The sequence below is a fragment of the Pseudophryne corroboree genome, chromosome 7 (genome assembly GCF_028390025.1).
Source record: "Pseudophryne corroboree isolate aPseCor3 chromosome 7, aPseCor3.hap2, whole genome shotgun sequence".
Lineage (NCBI taxonomy): Eukaryota > Metazoa > Chordata > Amphibia > Anura > Myobatrachidae > Pseudophryne > Pseudophryne corroboree.
Window position 1 is genome coordinate 324,704,831 of NC_086450.1, and position 22,978 is coordinate 324,727,808.

Sequence of the window (22,978 nt, forward strand, 5' to 3'; positions counted from 1 at the left end):
CAGCTACCTCATTGCGCCTCTTTTTTTCTTTGCGTCATGTGCTGTTTGGGGAGGGTTTTTTGGAAGGGACATCCTGCGTGACACTGCAGTGCCACTCCTAAATGGGCCCGGTGTTTGTGTCGGCCACTACGGTCGCTAATCTTACTCACACAGCTACCTCATTGCGCCTCTTTTTTTCTTTGCGTCATGTGCTGTTTGGGGAGTGTTTTTTGGAAGGGCCATCCTGCGTGACACTGCAGTGCCACTCCTAGATGGGCCCGGTGTTTGTGTCGGCCACTAGGGTCGCTTATCTTACTCACACAGTCAGCTACCTCATTGCGCCTCTTTTTTTCTTTGCGTCATGTGCTGTTTGGGGAGGGTTTTTTGGAAGGGACATCCTGCGTGACACTGCAGTGCCACTCCTAAATGGGCCCGGTGTTTGTGTCGGCCACTAGGGTCGCTAATCTTACTCACACAGCTACCTCATTGCGCCTCTTTTTTTCTTTGCGTCATGTGCTGTTTGGGGAGGGTTTTTTGGAAGGGACATCCTGCGTGACACTGCAGTGCCACTCCTAGATGGGCCCGGTGTTTGTGTCGGCCACTAGGGTCGCTAATCTTACTCACACAGCTACCTCATTGCGCCTCTTTTTTTCTTTGCGTCATGTGCTGTTTGGGGAGGGTTTTTTGGAAGGGACATCCTGCGTGACACTGCAGTGCCACTCCTAGATGGGCCAGGTGTTTGTGTCGGCCACTAGGGTCGCTTAGCTTAGTCATCCAGCGACCTCGGTGCAAATTTTAGGACTAAAAATAATATTGTGAGGTGTGAGGTATTCAGAATAGACTGAAAATGAGTAGAAATTATGGTTTTTGAGGTTAATAATAATATGGGATCAAAATGACCCCCAAATTCTATGATTTAAGCTGTTTTTTAGGGTTTTTTGAAAAAAACACCCGAATCCAAAACACACCCGAATCCGACAAAAAAAATTCGGTGAGGTTTTGCCAAAACGCGGTCGAACCCAAAACACGGCCGCGGAACCGAACCCAAAACCAAAACACAAAACCCGAAAAATTTTAGGCGCTCATCTCTAGTTTATAGCGCTGTGGCAGCGTGGACAGGTACCTTATCAGCAGAGATTGAGACCCTAGTATGCATATAGATATAAATATATTAAAGATGCTGTCTTAAGTGATAGATATATAGTTATAAAGCATGCCCAAAGAGACATGAGTATACTGGGTCCTAGAGTCAAAGCTATGTCGATCTCTGCTTGACGTGTCCTGTAGAATATGCATTGGACAGATGATGCCGACTTAAGAGGCATATGGAAGGCTGAGGATTGTGTGGAGAAGGGTTCTCGGGCCTGGTCTCCACAGCTATAGCTGGTAATTTTGCTAGTTTGCCTTATATTCCTGCACAGCCTAAGAAAGCACGACATTATTAAATGCAGCCTTTCCAATAAAGAAACAAGAAAGTCTGAGGTGCGTCCTTTCTTGTCAGAGCCGGGAACAACACAGCTAGTTCCCAGGAACAGAAGTCCTCCCCGGCCCCTACAAAAATCCACCAATGTCGCTGGGGCTCCACAGGCGGAGCTAGGCCCGGTGGGGACACGCCTTCGTAAGTTCAGCCACAAGTGGGTTCACTCCCTGTTAGATCCCTGGGCAATAGATATTGTGTCTCAGGGATACAAGCTGGACTGTGAGAAGATGCCCCCTCACCGACGGCCCTGCGGGCTTCCCCCCAAGAGAGGGAGCCAGTGTTAACTGCAATTCACAAATTGTATCTTTAACAGGTGGTGGTCAAGGGTCCCCTCCTTCAACAAGAGGGTGTTATTATTCGACCATGTTGTAATCCCGAAACCAGACGGTTCGGTCAGACACATATTGAATTAAAAATCCCTGAACATATACCTGAGAAGGTTCAAGTTCAAGATGGAATCGCTAAGAGTGGTCAGTGCAAGCCTAAAAAGGGGGAGACTTTATCGTGAATCGGGACATAAGGGATGCATACCTTCATGTCCCCATTTATCCACCTCATTAGGCGTACCTCAGAATTGCGGTACGGGATTGTCATTACCAATTTCAGATGTTGCCGTTTGGTCTCTCCACGGCCCCGAGAATATTCACCAAGGTAATGGCGGATATGATTGTGCTCCTGCGGAAGCAAAGTGTCACTATTATCACGTACTTGGACGATCTCCTCATAAAAGCGAGATCAAGAGAGCAGTTGCTGAACAGCGTATCACTTTCTCTGGAAGTGTAACGGCAACACGGCTGGATTCTATATATTCCAAAGTCGCAGTTGGTTCCTACAGCTCATCTGCCTCTCCTAGGCACGATCCTAGACACAGACCAGAAAAGGGTTTATCTCCCGATAGAGAGAGCTCAGGAGCTCATGACACTGGTCAGGAATCTATTAAACCCAAAACAGGTGTCAGTGCATCACTGCACTCGAGTCCTGGGAAGGATGGTGGCATCATACGAGGCCATCCCCTTAGGCAGGTTCCATGCGAGGACCTTCCAATGGGACTTACTGGACAAGTGGTCCGGATCACCTCTTCAGATGCATCGGTTAATCACCCTATCCCCCAGGGCCAGGGTGTCTCTCCTGTGGTGGCTGCAGAGTGCTCACCTTCTAGAGGGCCGCGGATTCGGCATTCAGGACTGGATCCTGGTGACCACGGATGCAAGCCTCCGAGGGTGGGGGGCAGTTACACAGGGAAGAAATTTCCAAGGTCTGTGGTCAAGTCAACAGACTTGCCTTCACATCAATATCCTGGAACTAAGGGCCATATACAACGCCCTAAGTCAAGCGGAGATCCTGCTTCGTGACCAACCGGTTCTGATCCAGTCAGACCGCAGGGGTTCATGTAAACCGCCAAGGCGGCACAAGGAGCAGGGTGGCGAGGGTAGAAGCCACCAGAATTCTTCGCTGGGCGGAGAATCAAGTAAGCGCACTGTCAGCAGTGTTCATTCCGGGAGTGGACATCTGGGAAGCAGACTTCCTCAGCAGGCACGACCTCCACCCGGGAAAGTGGGGACTTCATCAGGAAGTCTTCACGCAGTTTGCAAATTGATGGGAACTGCCTCAGGTGGACTAGATGGCGTCCCACCTCAATAAAAAGCTAAAAAAGGTTTTACGCTGGGTCAAGGGACCCTCAGGTGATAGCTGTGGTCGCAATAGTAACACAGTGGGTGTTCCAGTCGGTCTATGTATTCCCTCCTCTTCCTCTCATACCCAAGGGCTGAGAATTGTAATAAAAGGAGGAGTGAGAACAATATTCTTTGCTCCGAATTGGCCAAGAAGGACTCGGTACCCAGAGCTGCAAGAAATGCTCTCAGAGGACCCATGGCTTCTGCCTCTCAGACAGGACATGTTGCAACAGGGGCCCTGTCTGTTCCAAGACTTACCGCGGCTGCATTTGACGGCATGGCGGTTGAACGCCGGATCCTAGCGGAAAAGGGCATTCCGGATGCAGTTATTCCTACGCTGATAAAGGCTAGGAAAGACGTGACAGCAAGACTTTTTCACTGTATATGGCGAAAATAGGTTGCTTGGTGTGAGGCCGGGAAGGCCCTACAGAGGAATTCCAGCGGGGTCGATTCCTGCACTTCCTACAGTCAGGAGTGGCTATGGCCCTAAAATTAGGATCCATAAAGGTCAAGATTTCGGCCCTATACATTTTCTCTCAAAAAGAACTGGCTTCACTGCCTGAAGTTCAGACGTTGTTCCGGGGGTGCTGCATATTCAGCCTCCTTTTGTGCCACCGGTGGCACCTTGGGATCTTAACGTTGTGTTGGATTTCCTGAAATCCCACTGGTTTGAGCCACTTAAGACCGTGGAGCTAAAATATCTCACGTGGAAAGTGGTCATGCTATTGGCCTTAGCTTCGGCTAGGCGTGTGTCAGAATTGGCGGTTTTGTCATGTAAAAACCCTTATCTGATCTTCCATATGGACAGGGCAGAATTGTGGACTCATCCCCAATTTCTTCCTAGGGTGGTATCATCGTTTCATTTGAACCAGCGTATTGTGGTGCCTGCGGCTACTAGGGACTTGGAGGATTCCAAGTTGCTGGACGTAGTCCGGGCTTTGAAAATGTATGTTTCCAGAACGGCGGGAGTCAGAAAGTCTGACTCGCTATTTATTCTGTATGCAGCCAACAAGGTTGGCGCTCCTGCTTCGAAGCAGACTATTGTTCGCTGGATCTATAGCACGATTTAGCTGGTTCACTCTGCGGCTGGATTGCCGCATCAAAAATCGGTGAAAGCCCATTCCACAAGGAAGGTGGGCTCTTCTTGGGCGGCTGCCCGAGGGGTCTCGGCTTTACAGCTTTGCCGAGCTGCTACTTGGTCGGGGTCAAACACGTTTGCTAAGTGCTACAAGTTTGATACCCTGGCTGAGGAGGACCTTGAGTTTGCTCATGCGGTGCTGCAGAGTCATCCGCACTCTCCCGCCCGTTTGGGAGCTTTGGTATAATCCCCATGGTCCTTACGGAGTTCCCAGCATCCACTAGGACGTCAGAGAAAATAAGACTTTACTCACCGGTAATTCTATTTCTCGTAGTCCGTAGTGGATGCTGGGCGCCCGTCCCAAGTGCGGACTCTCTGCAATACATGTATATAGTTATTGCTTAACTAAAGGGTTATTGATATGAGCCATCCGTTAAATGAGGCTCAGTTGTTGTTCATACTGTTAACTGGGTATGGTTATCACAAGTTGTACAGTGTGATTGGTGTGGCTGGTATGAGTCTTACCCTGGATTCCAAATCCTTTCCTTGTTGTGTCAGCTCTTCCGGGCACAGTTTCCCTAACTGAGGTCTGGAGGAGAGGCATAGAGGGAGGAGCCAGTGCACACCAGATAGTACCTAATCTTTCTTTTAGAGTGCCCAGTCTCCTGCGGAGCCCGTCTATTCCCCATGGTCCTTACGGAGTTCCCAGCATCCACTACGGACTACGAGAAATAGAATTACCGGTGAGTAAATTCTTATTTTTTCCCCCTATCTACAGTGCAGAGACTTGCTGCAGATGCAGTGGCATACCCTCCAACTGTACCTTTTTGGCAGGTACAGAACCTTTTGTTTTATGGTCTGTACCGATTTTTTACTCTCCAAACGTCCATTGAAAGTATAGGAAAGGGGGCATGGCCACTCTGCTTTATCCGTGGCCACGCCCCCTTTTCGAATTTATAGCGATTTTTGTGTGTAAATTGTTGGAGGGTATGTTGCTGCAGATGCAGTGGGCCTGTTTTGGAGTGTGGACCTGGAGCTGCAGCTCCATCAGCCCCATTGTTAATCCTTCTCTGGGAACACACAGCAGCCAAAGGGCAGAGCCTCCCATTGGATGTAACCTGTGTGGGAGGGTGTTTCTCGCCCAATCAGCTGTGGACTGGGTGTGATAGACCTGCTGCTAACCCAATGAGAGCTCCTAGCCACACCCAGCGTTACGACACACAGGCATAGAGTCACAGATCTGGGCTATTATATAGGAGATTAGTGGATTAGTTCTAAAGGGCAGTGGCAGCACACACTAGTGCAGCCGCTGTACAGTCTCACCGGCGAGGTGACCTGGAATGGGCGGTTGGTGTGAGGCTGTTCCTGCTGTTTGGCTGCCTGGCTGGCGGCGGTCATTGTGGGCTTGTTTATACCCGTGGAGAGCTGCTGCAGCTGGCGGCTTCATTTCCCGGCAGAGGTTTCCTAGTCGAGGTGCATGCTGAACCGGCTCTTGATCTCATGTGAGCTGATGCGGCATTGTACGCTGCTGTGGGTGCCAGACTGCCTGGGTCAGCTGCAGCGGCGGAGCCGGCCTATACTGCCCACACTGCTTTCCTGCCCACGGTGCACGCTGGTCCTGCTGCAGGCCTCACGGGGGCTGATGTGGCATTACATGCTGCTAGGGCCGCGGTGGTTGCTAGACTGCCCATGCTGCTGCGGGATGAAGCACTGGTTTGGACAACGCCGGTGGTATGGAGCCAATGCAGCTTGCCTGGAGGAGTGTTTCTGCAGGTGGGGGTTCCAGAGGTGAGATGCTGCCTAAGGGTGGGATGGCTCAGGATGCTGGAACTGAGATGTTAGGTGCGAGTTCTGGTTCTGGAGGCGACAGCCATGGCAAGGGGAGGGAGCACCCCAGGATTAGACAACAACACGGTTTAAATTTCCCACACCTATTAAAGGCATAGGGATGGAAAAGGCGCCCTAGGAAGGAGAGGAGGCAAAAAAGGGGGAAAAGGGCTGATATTAAAGCCAGACTGAATGCCTGCCCTATCAGGCCCCCTTTGCCAAGTGTATTACTTGCCAACGTTCAATCTCTAGTCGGCAAACTGGATGACTTGCAGGTGGACCAGGCCCATAAAAAGTTTTTACGGAATTGTTCTGTGACTATTTTTACTGAGACTTGGCTCACGGACTATGTTCTGGACTTGATGGTTGCACTTGAGCATAGGATGCTTTTTAGTGCGGATAGAACCCTCGAGTCAGGGAAAAGTAGAGGGGGTGCGCTCTGTATTTATTTTAATTGTTTGTGGTGTTCGGATGCAGTCTGTACTAAATCTTTTTGTTCCACTGACATAGAATATATGGTAGTTAAATGTAGGCCTTTTTATTTGCCCAGAGAGAATTCAGCTATAATTATTTTAGCTGTTTATATTCCCCGCCAAGCAAATGTAGGTAACGCCCTGGAATCTCTTCATGATTCAATTATGGCCTTTCAAATAGCGTTTTCTGATTCTGTGCTTATAGTGGCAGGTAATTTTAATCAGGCAAATCTTAAAAAGGTTCTTTCAAAGGTTTATAAAAATGTTTTTGTCCCCACCAGGGGTGAACACACATTAGATTAGGTTTACACGAACATAAACAGGGCCTTTTAAAACTATTGCATGCCCACATATTGGTCGTACGGATCATTTATCCTTGTTTTTATTACCAGTATACAAGTCCCTGGCCAAAAGAATCAGACCGACTTGTAGGACTGTTACCGTTTGGCCAGAGGGGGCTTTAATAAGATTACAGGATTTCCTTGAATTTACCGATTGGGACATGTTTTTAGAGGAGTGTAGTCAGTTTGAGTATATTGATGTTGACAGGCTGGCATCTATGGTATTGGGTTACATTAGATGCTGTATGGAGAGTGTTACAGTTAGAAAGACGATTCGTGTCTTTGCTAACTGTAAACTATGGCTAAATAATGAAGTGTGGTCTCTGTTACGAGCTCGGGACACTGCATTTAAGTCTGGGGACAACGACGCCTATAGAACTGCCAGGTCCAGGTTAAGATCTGGTATTAGGAGGGCTAAAGCTGCATATTCAGCAAAGATTGAGGCCGACTGTTCCCAACTGGGGAATCCAAGACAGATGTGGTAGTGGATAAAAGAGGCCAGTGGTTGCCGTACAAATTCTGACGTAATGATGCCCAATAACCCCTCGTTAGTGGAAGATTTAAACCCATTTTACTGCAGGTTTGATAGGGACAATACAGAACCTTCTATTCCTTTACTTACTGGCACTGATGATTCCACCTTGGTGCTTACAGAAAGTGAAGATTTAGATTGTCTGCGACGAGTGGATTCTAAAAATCTGCTGGTCCAGATGGGATCCCTGGTAATGTCCTCAAGGGATGCGCTAACCAGTTAACCTGGATACTGACTATACTGTTCAATCTCTCCCTAACTAATTGTATTGTTCCTACGTGCCTAAAGACTACTATAATAGTCTCTATTCCCAAGAAAGGTCCGGTGAAATGCTGCCATGATTATCGTCCCATTGCGCTGACCTCACTTATTATGAAATGCCTCGAACGTCTGGTATTGAAGCATATTAAATCCTTTATTCCTAGGACATTCGCCCCCTTCCAATTTGCTGATCGAGAAAACCGATGTTCTGAGGATGCAGTTCTTACAGTTTTACACTCATCTCTCAGTCATCTGGAGCAACGAGGGTGTTCTATAAGGATTCCTTTTTATCGATTTTAGTTCAGCATTTAATACTGTAATTCCCCAGTCACTGACAGGTAAACTATCGGACTTAGGTATTGGTATTGGTAATTGGTTAGGTATTGGTATTTGTAATTGATTACTAGACTTTTTATCAAATAGATCCCAGTAGGTAAAATTAGGTAACCTTCTGTCTAAGACTCTAACTATTAGTACAGGAGCTCCACAAGGTTGTGTACTAAGCGCTCTTCTTTACTCGCTATTCACCCACGACTGCTTGTCTTCCTCTGATTGCGTGCAAATTATTAAATTTGCAGATGACATTGCAGTCATTGGATTAATATCTTGTGAGAATGAGGCGAGTTATCATAGGGAAATTGAGAATTTGGTGACTTGGAGTGAGGTTAATCACCTTTTGATAAATGTGGACAAAATTAAGGAATTAGTGTTGGATTTTAGGTGTAGTACTGATTTTTCGCTACTCCCAGTATCCATAAATGTGTTAAATATTGAGACTGTTCAGTCCTTTAAATTCTTAGGGATCCATGTTTCCTCCAGTTTATCGTGGATGGTTAATACTCAGGAAATAGTTAAAAAGATACACCAACTCTTATTTTTCCTTCGCCGTCTTAACGTTGCAGGTGTGGGCGTTGGTACGTTAATACATTTTTACAGATGTGCAATTGAGAGTGTTTTAACCTACGGAATTATAGTTTGGTATGGAAACTGTACCGCCCATGAGCAAGGGGAGTTAGAGCGCTTGGTTTGCTTAGCTAGTAAAATTATTGGGGTCCAGCTGCAGACTGTTAAAGATCTCTTTGCAGCAAGACTGACAAATCGAGCTAGGTGTACAATGTCTGATTCTAGCCATCCGTCTGCTTATGTCTTTGTTAAATTGCCCTCTTGAAAGCGTCTCAGATCAGTGAAGGCACGCACAAATCGCCTACAGAACAGCTTCTTCCCAACTGCTGTGCGCATGTTGAATGCTCATTGGGAATAATGTTTTATCCCTCAAATTCATGTTACCGTGTGCTTTTATATTCTATGTTCAAGCTTTTATCATTGTTGGTGTGTTGTACAATTGAATTTCGTCAAATTTTGTTTGATAATGACAATAAATGTATCGTATCGTAATCCCAAATTCCATTTCAATCATTGATTATTATGAAGCTAAATATATGTTTCAGGGATTTTTTTTCCTGCAGTGTACGTCCTAAGAGCTCTGATCTTGCTGTTACCAAATTGAATTATGTAAGGAACCTTCTTGCGGGTAAGTTTGTACCAGTGGAAAGTATAAAAAAAATAACATGTTTCTGTCTCTTAGTAACTCTAATTCTGACTGGGACACAGTAGCAAGACAAATTACAGTTTTACAAATAGGAATGGTGGCCGTCTCTGTCTTAATATTGCTGTGGTTCCAGTGCTTGGTGCTTGTTCACTTAAGGCTTGGCACATTTCTGGGGAAAGTGTCTGCCTTTCTTAGATCTGTTGACTTTCTCCCATGTTTATAGCATTGGTAACCAATCTCAGGCCAGGCCCAGGAGCTAGCAACCTGAGCCTGCATAGTAAAAACTGCTGTATGCATATTATTAATTGCAGTAGAGCGAAGTCATGCAACTTATGTTTTTTTATATGCAGTTTTACACAGTTAATCTTGTAACTTACTTTTAGCAAACTTGTACAGCAAACCCTCAATTTGGACCAATATGACAAGTACTGTGCTTATATCTGAGCAGCTGTGATGTTTTACTGTAACTTTTTGTATTTAAATGTACATTTAAATAATAATAATAATAATCTACTAGCTGTCATTGCCTTTTTTTATGTTTTATTTTTCCTTTTTTTATTATGTAAACAGTGGGGTATATTCAATTGGTGTCAAATCCCTTATTTTGTCGAAAAGCGTGGCTTTTTCGACAAAAAAACCATGTCAAATTGGATTAGACAATTCAAATCAATACGGCACTTTTCGACAAAAAACCTGTTGGATCAGTTTTCAACTTTTGACTTTCCGACAGTCGAATGTCTGTAATGTTAAAAAGCCGGGATTTCGACAAAAGTATATTCAGTTGAAGATTGTCGAATCGGTATTAGTGCTTTTCGACATGACTTTCGACAATTTCATTGCGCCAAGTTTGTCTGTCGTTAGCTGACAAGAAATTTAAAATACTTTCTTTTTTGGTGTCTTTTTTTATTTCTAATAGCATATATATATTTGATGTAATTATCTAATTGGTTTGTGTATTTATGCCCTACATTATTATATTTTGATTTTTCCCCTGAATATTTTTTTCTGTACTGGGCTGAGGGAAGAAATGTACCCAGGATTTCACAGTTTTACCCCGGTTACACTTTTTCAAAGCCACTCTTCCGCAGGTTTCACGGTGTAGCCCTCCCAAAGCCAAATTACCCGCTCCGGTGTAAAGTGACGCTAAAGTACCCCCTCTACCATGGACGGCCTACTTGTGATGTGGACCTTCTCCACCACCATGTTACAAAGACACCCCTCAGGTGAGATGCAGTGACCCAACCTCCCTCTTGTCGGTGTAACCAGTGCGTTTGTGCAATGTTGCTGTTACCTGTTGTTCTTCTTTTACAGGGTGGATGACACGCTTTCTAATACCTTGAAATGAATCCTTTTTCTCTTCCACAGGTTTCATGGAGTAGCCCTCCCAAAGATAGAAGACCCATCTCCGGTGTAAAGTGACGCTAAAGTACCCCCCTCTACCATGACGGCCTACCTCAAGACCTACAATACCCCCACATCCCTTAAATGCCTTATTGTAAATTACATTTACTATATTTGAAAGAAAAAACACAAAACTTCTAAATTTAACATTTTATTGAAGAAAATTAAACAGTTATATTTTGTATTGTTCAGAAAAAATAAATGGTAATAAAACAAAAAAGTAGTGTTTGTTCTTCTTCATACATTCCTTGTTCTTGTGTAGATATCTGGAAAAAAAATAGAAAATCAGACTTAAGTAAAGGGCACTGTAATGATGTCACCTTCACATTCCTTTTCCAAGAAACATTTGTGGAACCACACAGTCCAGCAATGGGTTTTGCTGGACTGTGTGGTTCCCCAAGGGCAGGCAGGACAAAGTGTAAGAGTGGTGGTGTCAGTCAGGGCCGGTTCTGGCTGTGGTTGCGCCCCGGGCAAAACTATAGGGGCGTGGCTTCACACGGGGGCGTGGTCAGTAACACCCCCATTTGTGCCCCCTGTAGCGCCGCTGGAATAAAAAAAAAAAAAAGTATACCGTATTTTTCAGACCATAAGACGCACCTGACCATAAGACGCACCTAGTTTTTAGAGTAGGAAAACTGGAAAAAAAATATTCTGAACCATTTCTGCTTTATCATCCTTGCGCTGCCTCCCTAGTTTTCACCAACCTCTAAGAGATATTTCTGTGTGATTTCTCAGACTCCTACAAGGATTCTGTACAGTGCAGCCTTCTGTCAGAGCCAGCATACAGAGACACACACACATCAGTGCCAGCATACACATAGACAGTGCCAGATTAAGGACCACATGGGCCTGGAGCTGAAATTTATGAAGGGCCTATTGTGTACCGCCGCAGGGGTTGTGACCAGCAACAGTGGGTTTGTGACTCATGCAGGGCCCGCCACACATTGGCCCTCATTCCGAGTTGTTAGCTCGCTAGCAGTTTTTAGCAGCCGTGCAAATGCTAAGCCGCTGCCCACTGGGAGTGTATATTAGCTTAGCAGAAGTGCGAACGAAAGGATCGCAGAGCGGCAACAAAAAAAGATTGTGCAGTTTCTGAGCAGCTCCAGACCTACTCAGCGCTTGCGATCACTTCAGACTATTTAGTTCCTGTTTTGACGTCACGAACACGCCCTGCGTATGCCCAGCCACGCCTGCGTTACCCCAGGCACGCCTACGTTTGTATCTGACACGCCTGCGTTTTTCCACACACTCCCCGAAAACAGTCAGTTACCACCCAGTTACCACCCAGAAACACCCACTTCCTGTCAATCACTCTGCGGTCAGCAGTGCGACTGAAAAGCGTTGCTAGACCTTGTGTGAAACTACATCGGCTGTTGTGAAAGTACGTCGCACATGCGCATTGCGGCACTTACACATGAGCAGAAGTGCCGCTTTTTTGACTAAACGCTGCGCTGCGACCGAAAACAGCTAGCAAACAACTCGGAATGACCACCATTGTTCTTTGCCTGAGTCAAAGCCATCCTGGGTCCTAGTGGTTCATTTACTAAAGGTTCTAAAAATGAAAATTGGTGATGTTGCCCATAGTAACCATTCAAATTCTGTCTATCGTTTCTCTAATGCATCCCAGATAAATGATAGTCAGAAGCTGATTGGTTGCTATGGGCAACATCACCACTTTTCATTGTTAGAACCTTTAGTAAATGCCCCTAGTGTCTGCGTGCTGTAGCAGGTAAGCAGAGGCGCGGAATCACATTTGCTGATTACAGAGTATGGCACATTTTAATTTTAAAGGCAACATTTTGGTTGCGACGCATCACTGCAGCTGTGTTGTGTATAATGATTTGTGCACTAAAGTGTGGTATTGTATTTATGGGATGCAGTCAGCATGTCAACAATTCCAATGTCAGAAGTTATGATGTCAACATTTTTGAAATGTCAGCATGGACTATGTCAGCTTCTGCAGAATATTGACATGTTCACAATGTCGGCATCAATGTTTCAGTCCCCTTCCGGACCATTTTCAAGACTGCCGATAATTAGTGCAGCCGATCTCAAGCCGACAAGTAAATGCCGGTACTTTCTGCTTTGTGAGCGCCTTGTGTGATTGTTGGTGGTCTTGAAATTGTTCCAGAACGGCATCAAAGCATTGACACTTTAGGTGAATATATAATTCATAGCCTTCGGTATCCGGTCTGTACGTCAGCCACACTTAGGATGACAGTAATTAGGTCGACGTGCATTCGGTCGACATGGTCACTAGGTCGACATGGATAAAGGTCGACATGAGGTTTTTTTTTATTATTTTTTAAACTTTTTCATATGTTACGATCCACGTGGACTACGACTGGGAATAGTAACCCGTGCGGTAGCTGAGCGAGGCACCTTGTCAGCCATGCGAGGGGACACGGTGCACTAACTGGGGTTCCCGGTCACTTTACGAAGAAAACGATAGCAATGTTTTAATTAAAACTCATGTCGACCTTTTTCCATGTCGACCTAATGACCGCGTCTACCTATTTCGGGTGTCGACCTAGTCGCTGTCTACTAATAGTGGTCAACCTAAGTGTGGTCGACCCTATGATCCACACCCTAGCCCATGGGTCTTCAACCTGCGGCCCTCCAGCTGCTGTGGAACTATACATCCCAGCATGCCCTGCCTCAGTTTTAGCATGCCTTAATAGCAAAACTGTGGCAGGGCATGCTGGGATGTGTAGTTTCACAGCACCCGGAGGGCCGCAGGTTGAAAACCCATGCCCTAGCCTTTACTACAGCATGTGATGCAGGTTATACATTTTTCTGGTGGTAGTACACTTCCATTCTTTCTTCTCTCTCTCTCACTCTATATCTATCTATATCTATCTATATATACACGCTGTCAGGCCTGGTGCAAGCCGCTCAGCAGGGTCTGCAAAAGCAGGGAGGCGCCGGATGGGAGAGGCGCTCTCCTTGCTCTGTTTCTGTCGGCTGCCGCTGCACCTATCACACTATGACAAACAGCGGCGCCAGCACCTTGAAGCGTGGCATCCAACACCCGGCAAAATCAACCCCCCCCCCCTCTTCGGCTGAGTGTGAGGGCAGTGACGATGAGGGGGAGTTAGAGGGAGGCTGAGGGCAGGGGCTCTGAATGGGGACTTACAGGGAGGGTGAAGGAAGGAACGCTGAGAGAGAGTTACAAGGAGGGTGAGGGCAGGGACGCTGAGGATGAGTTGGAGGGAGGGTGAGTGCAGGGACGCTGAGGGGGAGTTGGAGGGAGGGTGAGGGCAGGGACGCTGAGGGGGAGTTGGAGGGAGGCTGAGGGCAGGGGCTCTGAAGGGGGACTTACAGGGAAGGTGAGGGCAGGGACGCTGAGGGAGAGTTATAGGAAGGGTGAGGGCAGGGACGCTGAGGGGGAGTTGGAGGGAGGGTGAGTGCAGGGACGCTAAGAGGGAGGGACGCTTAGAGGGAGGGTAAATTGAAATGAAAAATTAAACAAGAACAACTATGGGTCTCACATATGCCTTGCAACAAAAGACTGTACACATTAATAACAAAACCCCATATTTGTATAAACATAGTCAACATGGCACCCCACAACTGCTTACACAGTACCTAGTAAACGGCTGAGACATACCCCCAGAAGATTTACAGGATTTTCCTCCAGTTTCCCATCCCATAGCAGCATGGCCGGATTAACAATGGGGCGGATGGAGCTGCAGCTCCAAGCCCCCCATTGAAAATAGGCCCACAGACCTCCCTGCAGTGCAGGTAGTAGCCAGTGCTGACAGGAAAAAGAACATTTCCTGTCAGCACATACAGCAGATCCCTCACCTCCGGCTGCACATTCACCCCTACCCCAAACTGGGTGACCTGTGCCCTGACCTCTTCGTGTTGCAAGGGGGCGGGGCTTCGGACGGGCACGGGGGCGGAGCTTCGGAAATAGCTCCGAGACAGCAGCCTCCTGTCAAGACCCTTCCCCTCTTGCATGAGGCATGTTATTGTTGGGAAGCTGCAGCAGGAAAGGTAAGCTGCAGCAAAAGCATTTATGTTTTGATGGGCGAGGGGGTGGGGCTTCGGACGGGCATGTGGGCGGAGCCTCGGAGATAGCTCCGAGGCTCCGCCCTCGTGTCCGTCCGAAGCCCCGCTCCCTTGTCCATCAAAACATAAATGCTTTTGCTGCAGCTTACCTTTCCTGCTGCAGCTTCCCAACAATAACATGCCTCATGAAAGAGGGGAAGGGTCTTGACAGGAGGCTGCTGTCTTCTAGGAGAGCTGGGTCCCTGGATGTCAGAGCTGAGAGGGCATGCAAAACCATGTGAGTAGCAGCCCACACCAGACCCTGAGGTCTCCTATGTAAGTGGTGTCTATGTCAGTAAGTTTTGAGGGGTGTGCGTGTGTGTGCGTCACTGAGTAAGTAGTGTCTGTCAGTAAGTAGTGTCAGTAGGTTTTGCGTTGTGTATGTGTCAGTAAGTAGTGTCAGTGTCAGTAAGTTTTGTATTGTGTCTGTGTCAGTAAGTTTTGCATTGTGTGTGTGTGTGTGTGTGTGTGTGTGTGTGTGTGTGTGTGTGTGTGTGTGTGTGTCAGTAAGTAGTGTCTGTCAGTAAGTGGTGTCTGTGTAAGTTTTGTGTTGTGCCGTGTGTGTCAGTATGTTTTGCGTTGTGTGTGTGTCAGTCAGTCCTGCAAGTGTGGCGGTACGCTCCGGTACGGCGTACCATTAAGAATGTGTCCGCCAGTATGCCATACCCCCGCCACACTGTAAAACACCACCACCAAGCTCTTAGATCTTGCTCGGAGGCGCCGCCAGCACCTTCTTCCTTTTCCAGGAAAAGGACTGCTGCGAGCATGAAAGTGATGTCATCACCCTCCCGCACCTGGCAGACTGGCAGAGAAAAAGTGACGGTGGGGTGCCGGGCCAGCGGTGTGTGGGTGGTATTCAGTATACCAGTTGTTGGGTTCCCGGCGCACAGTATACCGGCGCCGGAATCCCGACAACCGGCATACCAACACCTTTTCTCCCTCTTGGGGGTCCACGACCCCCCTGGAGGGAGGATAGCGTGGCGCTTACGCACGCCACCGTGCCCGCAGCATGGCGAGCGAAGCGAGCCCTCAAGGGGCTCATTTGCGCTCGCCCTGCTGTCGGGAAGCCGGCGGTCGGGATCCCGGCGCCGGTATGCTGTCCGTTGGGGACCCGGCCGCCGGCAACTCTTACTACACCCCGGTGAGTAACTCTAATGGTCGGGACCCCTCCTCACAAGTACAATTAGGCGACACTCCCGAGTTTTGCTGGTACAGTAAGATTTATTGATCCAGAATCTTACTTAATAAATCTTACTGTACCAGCAAGACTCGGGAGTGCTGCCTCATTGTACTCTGTCCACAGCTTGAAAAACCGAAGGAGGGAACTGGAGCAAATATTCACATTATAACAGGATGAGTGCTGGGTACACATCTTATATATAATATTTTTTATTCTATAACCAGTGTCACATCCTGCTGTCCTTGTCTCTGTGTGCAGCACTGGTGTCAGTAAGAAGTGTCTGTCAGTAAGTAGTGTTTGTGTCAGTACATTTTGCATGGTCTGTGTCAGTAAGTTTTGTGTTGTGTTTGTGTGTCAGTAAGTAGTATTTTTGTCAGTATGTTTTGCATTGTGTGTGTGTGTGTGTGTGTGTGTGTGTGTGTGTGTGTGTGTGTGTGTGTGTGTGTCAGTAAGTGGTGTCTATGTCAGTTAGTTTTGTGTTGTGTGTGTGTGTGTGTGTGTGTGTGTGTGTGTGTGTCAGTAAGTAGTGTCTGTCAGTAGGTTTTGTACTGTGTGTGTCAGTAAGTAGTGTCTGTCAGTAGGTTTTGTACTGTGTGTGTCAGTAAGTAGTGTCTGTCAGTAAGTGGTGGGTGTCTGTGTCAGTAATACCCCTTTCACACCGCAAAAATAACCTGGTATAGACCGGGTATATTGCCGAGTCGACAAGTTTCGATGTGCTTTGTGAAAGGGGTCATGGGCGAATTCCGGGTTGCCTGGCCTGGTAATTCAACCCGGGAATAAAGCAACCCGGGACCCGTTCACTGCATAGGGAGTGGCGGCGCGGAGATGATCTCATCTCCCAGCGCCGCCTCCGCACCCGCCCCTGATGCAGACTCCATCTCCGCCCACGGATGGCAACCCGACCCAGCAAATTGCCGGGTCGAGTTGGCGGTGTGTAGGGTCCAATGCCGGGTCCCACCCAGGAATGGACCAATTTCCAATTCCCAGGTGGGACCCGGCATTGTGATGTGAGAGCGGTATAAGTATTGTGTTGTGTGTGTGTCAGTAAGTAATGTCTATCAGTAAGTGGTGTCTGTGTCGGTAAGTTTTGTGTTGTGCGTGTTAGTAAGTAGTGTCTGTCAGTAAGTGGGGATTGTGTCAGTAAGCTTTGTGTTGTGTGTGCGTGTGTGTCAGTAAGTAGTGTCTGTCAGTAAGTGGTGACTGTGTTACTCACATGGCATAGGCCACACCCCCTATTTAGACCACACCCACACCACACTGATCACACCACCACATCACTAGTCACACCACTGCAGCGCTTCACACCTCCTGCCGAGGCACACAATAGGCCCTTCCTAAATTTCAGCTCCAGGCCCATATGGACCTTAATCTGGCACTGCATAGCAGGAGGTGCAGAGCCGACGGCAGGTAGTAAATGTCCATCTAACGAGAGTGATCAAACAGGGGGACGGGGCCAAATGCCAAAATCTTCCCAGTGAGGAGCCTTGGCCAATCCGCACCTAGGATGTTAACTGGTCCGTGCCTATTCTCTGTCACCTTTGCTCCAGGGCAGTGGGGATTGGGAGCCACATCCGGGAATACAGGCAGCTCCCAGGGCTGTAGTTTGCTGCTGCCGCTGTGCTGTCCGTGCGGTACGGTGCCCTGGGCCTGCTGCCCTGAGCGCCGGCACTGGATGCTCATCATTTTCCGTGGGTGCTACCGGGCCCGAGCATCCACGGAATCGGCACCTATGCCCTACACACACACACACACACACACACACACACACACACACACACACACACACACACACACAGCCTGTCCCCCCCCCTGTCCCTACACACACACACACACACACACACACACACACACACACACACAGCCTGCCTCCCCCCCAGTCCCTACACACACACACACACACACACACACACACACACACACACACACACACACACACAGCCTGTTCCCCCCCAGTCCCTACACACACACACACACACACACACACACACACACACAGCCTGCCCCCCCCAGTCCCTACACACACACACACAGCCTGTTTCCCCCCCCCCATCCCTACACACACACATACACAGCCTGTCGTCCCTACACACACATACACAGCCTGTTCCCCCCAGTCCCTATACGCACACAGTCCCCTCCAGTCCCTACACACACACATACACTGCCTGTTCCTCCCCCCCAGTCCCTACACACACACACACACACACACACACACACACACACACACACACCCTGTTCCCCCAGTCCCTATACACACACAGTCCCCCCCAGTCCCTACACACACACATACACTGCCTGTTCCTCCCCCCCAGTCCCTACACACACACACACACACACACAGCCTGTTCCCCCAGTCCCTATACACACACAGTCCCCCCCAGTCCCTACACACACACATACACTGCCTGTTCCTCCCCCTCAGTCCCTACACACACACACACACACACACACACACACACACACACACACAGCCTGTTCCCCCAGTCCCTACACACACACACATACACTGCCTGTTCCTCCCCCCCAGTCCCTACACACACACACACACACACAGCCTGTTCCCCCAGTCCCTACACACACAGCCTGTTCCCCCGGTCCCTACACACACACACAGTCTGTTCCCCCCAGTCCCTACACACACTCTGTTCACCCCCCCCCCAGTCCCTACACATACACAGCCTGTCCCCCTCCCCAGTCCCTACACACACACATACACAGCTTGCCTGCCCCCCCCCCCCCCCCCGAAAGCCAGCCTACCCCCTCCAGGCACCATACTACGTATACACACACACACACACACACACACTGCTCGCCCCCCACCCACCCCGTTACTGAGCAAGCGGGACACAGAAGAAGAAAGCAGGGGTGCATAAAGACAGACCAGGCACAGTCGGGGGCGTGGCCTAATCACGGGTCCGTGACCACGCCCCTTTGAGAGGAAAAATCCTAACATTCAGCAAGCAGCAGGAGCCGGCCTCGGCAGAGAAAGTCACCCGACTTCCAGGCAGGCAAGTCCGCTGCTGGCTGCTGCTGTCTTGCACGCTGGCCGGCGCTTGTGCCTTATCTCAAGGGGGCGGGACATCAGACGGCTACTGAACAGGAAAACATTTTTTTCCTGTTTCCATCTGCAGGGGATCCTGTGGGCCTATTTTGAAGAGGGGGCCTGGAGCTGCAGCTCCATCCGCCCCATTGTTAATCCGGCCCTGCACATAGACACACACACACACACACACACACACACACACACACACACACACACATACTGACAGTACCAGTGGTTCCCCACGTCCAGGCTCTCAGCTAACGCTGCCCACGGTGCACTCCTGAGGAGAAAGGAGGTGGGGGGGAGCGGGGGAGTCATATGATGCCGGCTCTGCTGCTGAGATGGGCTCTGAGATGCGGGCGCTCTGCTGATGATGGCGCAGCAGCAGCATCCAGGACCCACCGCTACCCGCCGGCGCTACCCGCAAACACGTCTTATTCGCTCCATAAGACGCACATACCTTTCCCCCCACATTTTTGGGGAGAAAAAGTGCGTCTTATGGTCCGAAAAATACGGTACTTACTATCCCCGTTCCTGATCCAGACTGCTGCAGACAGCCGCCGGCGCCGCTCCTCTCCTCGATCAGCATAGACACTAGGGGTCAATTATGACCCCTAGCGTCTGTGCCACAATGCTGTGCGGAGCGCGATGACGTCATCGCACACCGCACAGTAAAGGTCCCCTCCACGAAGGAAAACTAGACACGTAGCGTCTGGTTCCCTTCAGAGCGCGGGGCACAGCGGCGGGGGTGACAGCGGGGGGCACTGCGGCGGGGGGGCACAGTAGCGGATCTTTCCACGGTGCGGCACCCTCCGGACGGCGCCGGCGCCCTCCGGAAGGCGGCGCCCCGGGCAAAAGTCCTGCTTGCCCGTGGCAAGATCCGCTACTGGTGTCAGTAGTCTGCACTTTGCTACGCCTGCACTTGTGGAACCACACAGTCCAGCAATGGGTTTTGCTGGACTGTATGGTTCCCCAAGGGCAGGCGGGACAAAGTGTAAGAGTCGTGGTGTCACTAGTCTACACTTTGCCACGCCTGCCCTTGTGGAACCACACAGTCCAGCAATGGGTTTTGCTGGACTGTGTGGTTCCCCAAGGGCAGGCGGGACAAAGTGTAAGAGTCGTGGTGTCACTAGTCTACACTTTGCCACGCCTGCCCTTGTGGAACCACACAGTCCAGCAATGGGTTTTGCTGGACTGTGTGGTTCCCCAAGGGCAGGCGGGACAAAGTGTAAGAGTCGTGGTGTCAGTAGTCTGCACTTTGCCACGCCTGCACTTGTGGAACCACACAGTCCAGCAATGGGTTTTGCTGGACTGTGTGGTTCCCCAAGGGCAGGCGGGACAAGGTTTGTAGAAGTGTGTGTATAGTGAAACATGGCATTACTCACCTTTGTAAGCACAACACGAACAACACTGTCCACGCCTCTTTGTCAGCCATCCCTATGAAGAAGAATGTAAAAAAAATACTAGTGAATGCTTAAGAAATACAAAAGTGAATACTTAATTTACAAAACTTTAGCCAAGGTGTATTTGTAAAAAAAATAAAAAATAATGTGGTATCAGATTCATTGCTCTTTGGCCCATCATATATGTAACCACAAGGAGCTTTCATCAGTTACCACACTAATACATGCCCGCGCATGTATGTCTAGATATAGCTCCTTGGTAGTACCTGGTCGGGGGTGGGGGGAGGAAAGAATACATATTAAATTAAAACAATACAAAGAAAAAAACAAACTAATGGGAGGGAGAAAAGGGGAAGCAGGAAAATTAACATTTGAAATAAAGAAAAAATACGACCGCGCTATCGTGTGTGGGGGCTGTCCTGATCCTCTTCCTCCTGTTGTGGCGACTGTGTCCTTGGCAGCTGTTGAGTGCGATGTACTGGCCTTGATGGCCGCACTGGTGTAGATGTTGAGGCCGGTGTTGGTGGTGGATGCATCTGGTAGATGGGGTACATCCCAGTATATCCTTGGTACTGCTGTGACTGTCCATACCAGGATTGTGGTGGAGCAAGGGCAGGAAGCGTCAGTGTGGCTGGTGGTGGCGGATGTGGTGGCTGACCAGCATGATAATGAGCTGGCTCTGGGAATTTGTCGTAGATCATCTGGAGCGTTGTTGCGATGATCTGTTGGCTGGCTGTGGAATGTCGCTGGCTCTCCGACATGTTCTGAATGCTGTGTGACTGGCATGCCGTGTTGTCCACCAGCCGGTTGATGGATGTGACCAGAACGTGAAGGATGTCCATAGTCTCCCTGTGATCTGCCTCCCTGGTCTTTCGCATTTCTGCCGTGCTGTCGACCAGAGCCTTTTGCATTTCAACCATACTGGAGGCCATCTTCTCTATTGACTTCTCAATGACCTCCGGTCTGGTGTTGACGACATCCTGAAAACTCTCCTGGCCGTCCTGCATCTCTGTGTTTACTAGGGATGTGCACTTGAAATTTTTCGGGTTTTGTGTTTTGGTTTTGGGTTCGGTTCCGCGGCCGTGTTTTGGGTTCGACCGCGTTTTGGCAAAACCTCACCGAATTTTTTTTGTCGGATTCGGGTGTGTTTTGGATTCGGGTGTTTTTTTCAAAAAACCCTAAAAAACAGCTTAAATCATAGAATTTGGGGGTCATTTTGATCCCAAAGTATTATTAACCTCAAAAACCATAATTTCCACTCATTTTCAGTCTATTCTGAATACCTCACACCTCACAATATTATTTTTAGTCCTAAAATTTGCACCGAGGTCGCTGGATGACTAAGCTAAGCGACCCTAGTGGCCGACACAAACACCTGGCCCATCTAGGAGTGGCACTGCAGTGTCACGCAGGATGGCCCTTCCAAAAAACACTCCCCAAACAGCACATGACGCAAAGAAAAAAAGAGGCGCAATGAGGTAGCTGTGTGAGTAAGCTAAGCGACCCTAGTGGCCGACACAAACACCTGGCCCATCTAGGAGTGGCACTGCAGTGTCACGCAGGATGGCCCTTCCAAAAAACACTCCCCAAACAGCACATGACGCAAAGAAGAAAAAAAGAGGCGCAATGAGGTAGCTGTGTGAGTAAGATAAGCGACCCTAGTGGCCGACACAAACACCTGGCCCATCTAGGAGTGGCACTGCAGTGTCACGCAGGATGGCCCTTCCAAAAAACACTCCCCAAACAGCACATGACGCAAAGAAGAAAAAAAGAGGCGCAATGAGGTAGCTGTGTGAGTAAGATAAGCGACCCTAGTGGCCGACACAAACACCTGGCCCATCTAGGAGTGGCACTGCAGTGTCACGCAGGATGGCCCTTCCAAAAAACACTCCCCAAACAGCACATGACGCAAAGAAGAAAAAAAGAGGCGCAATGAGGTAGCTGTGTGAGTAAGCTAAGCAACCCTAGTGGCCGACACAAACACCTGGCCCATCTAGGAGTGGCACTGCAGTGTCACGCAGGATGGCCCTTCCAAAAAACACTCCCCAAACAGCACATGACGCAAAGAAGAAAAAAAGAGGCGCAATGAGGTAGCTGTGTGAGTAAGCTAAGCGACCCTAGTGGCCGACACAAACACCTGGCCCATCTAGGAGTGGCACTGCAGTGTCACGCAGGATGGCCCTTCCAAAAAACACTCCCCAAACAGCACATGACGCAAAGAAGAAAAAAAGTGGCGCAATGAGGTAGCTGTGTGAGTAAGATAAGCGACCCTAGTGGCCGACACAAACACCTGGCCCATCTAGGAGTGGCACTGCAGTGTCACGCAGGATGGCCCTTCCAAACAACACTCCCCAAACAGCACATGACGCAAAGAAAAATGAAAGAAAAAAGAGGTGCAAGATGGAATTGTCCTTGGGCCCTCCCACCCACCCTTATGTTGTATAAACAGGACATGCACACTTTAACCAACCCATCATTTCAGTGACAGGGTCTGCCACACGACTGTGACTGAAATGACGGGTTGGTTTGGACCCCCACCGAAAAAGAAGCAATTAATCTCTCCTTGCACAAACTGGCTCTACAGAGGCAAGATGTCCACCTCATCATCATCCTCCGATATATCACCGTGTACATCCCGCTCCTCACAGATTATCAATTCGTCCCCACTGGAATCCACCATCTCAGCTCCCTGTGTACTTTGTGGA

The 22,978-nt window shown here is 48.9% G+C and overlaps 2 long non-coding RNA genes across 2 annotated transcripts in view; one reads left to right on the forward strand and one right to left on the reverse strand.

The window, feature by feature from the left end:
* Window positions 1-10,762, forward strand: part of LOC134945187 (uncharacterized) — a 220,994-nt gene extending 210,232 nt beyond the window's left edge. Inside the window, exons 3-4 of the long non-coding RNA XR_010182063.1 lie at window positions 10,282-10,416; window positions 10,559-10,762. This is a non-coding gene — a long non-coding RNA (uncharacterized LOC134945187). The remainder of the gene's footprint in view (window positions 1-10,281; window positions 10,417-10,558) is intronic.
* LOC134945190 (uncharacterized) lies at window positions 10,730-14,606 on the reverse strand. The gene is made up of 2 exons (XR_010182065.1): window positions 14,453-14,606; window positions 10,730-10,860 (listed from the first exon to the last, which is right to left on the reverse strand). It is a non-coding gene; the product is annotated as an uncharacterized LOC134945190 (long non-coding RNA).
* Window positions 14,607-22,978: the final 8,372 nt, after the last annotated feature.